The following is a 1,147-nucleotide window of genomic DNA, read 5'->3' as shown; positions in this document are numbered from 1 at the left end:
AAACTTGTTTGCAAAATGGTGAAGCAGCAGCATTTTGGCCATGTTGTTTGTTCCGTTTCTGAGCCCTTTGGCGGAGGCTTGGGGAGAGGCAGTCTTTGTTGGTCTGCGGCTGTTCCCCTGCCTTGAAAAAGAACAAAAACTGTCAGGAAGAAAGATATTAGTCCTAAGGGTAGACTCTAGTTACATTAAATAGAATAGCAGCCACTTGGAGATGGGACTGGACGGCAGCCAAAAGGACACTGTGAAATTTTTCAATAGTCTGTCCCTATGCCTGTCTTACAGTGATCGACAGAGAATGTAATTTCAACCTTCAAACTATTCACTGCAACCAAAAGGAAGTGAATGCTGTTCCGGCTCTCTTTTAGAGTGTTGTAACCTAGATGGGAAGATACTCTTCTCTCAAATGTGCGTGTTGTTCTACTGTTGCAGTAAATCATTGCAGATATTGCTACTTACTGGCTTAAGTAAATTGTCCTTTTGACTGTCTTGTATACGTGTCATAAGGAAAAAAATTGGCCTAGACCAGTGGATATAACATAATTTCAATTAATGTTTTGATTAAGGATTTCTCATATGGTCATTTCTGCTTGTAACGTTAGCCGGAGGTGGTCAGCCTGAAATTGCGAAGTGAAGCCATGTTTTGAGGCATTACTGTAGTGATGAGATCAACTGGTGTTCTTTGTAATGGCTGAAAAAGGGTTTAATTATATGCTGTAATGTCTTTATGAAAATCTTTTAGGTTTATGTATGTAAAGGCCGATAGCCCATGACATAGAGCAAGCTTACAGCCTCCTCAATCTCCAGCAATTTTTTTGCATGTGTTTCCAGTAATATCTATTCCTTCCTACTGAGGGATCTCAGTAGTCTCATGTCATTGCATGTGAGGTGTAACTCGTTGAACTTGATGGTGCTACAAGGGCTTAATCTCAGCCAAAGTGAGATCAAAACCAGGTCCGTTATCACTTAGTTTCAGGCACTGCTGTTCTTTCCCCAGTGGGATCTCTACATATGTCTTCTGAGGGAGAGGAGGAGCTGAGACATTTTTAATTTTTAAACATTGTATTTTAGTGAAAGCAGTGATATGAGGATATATAAAAAATAAAAAGTTGCATTACCTAGATGATTCCTTAACAAAAATCTCATTCCT

This window comes from Charadrius vociferus, unplaced genomic scaffold (assembly GCF_000708025.1).
Source record: "Charadrius vociferus isolate BGI_N301 unplaced genomic scaffold, ASM70802v2 scaffold15, whole genome shotgun sequence".
In the NCBI taxonomy this organism is placed as follows: Eukaryota; Metazoa; Chordata; class Aves; order Charadriiformes; family Charadriidae; genus Charadrius; species Charadrius vociferus.
Note: the sequence above shows the minus strand (reverse complement) of the source record.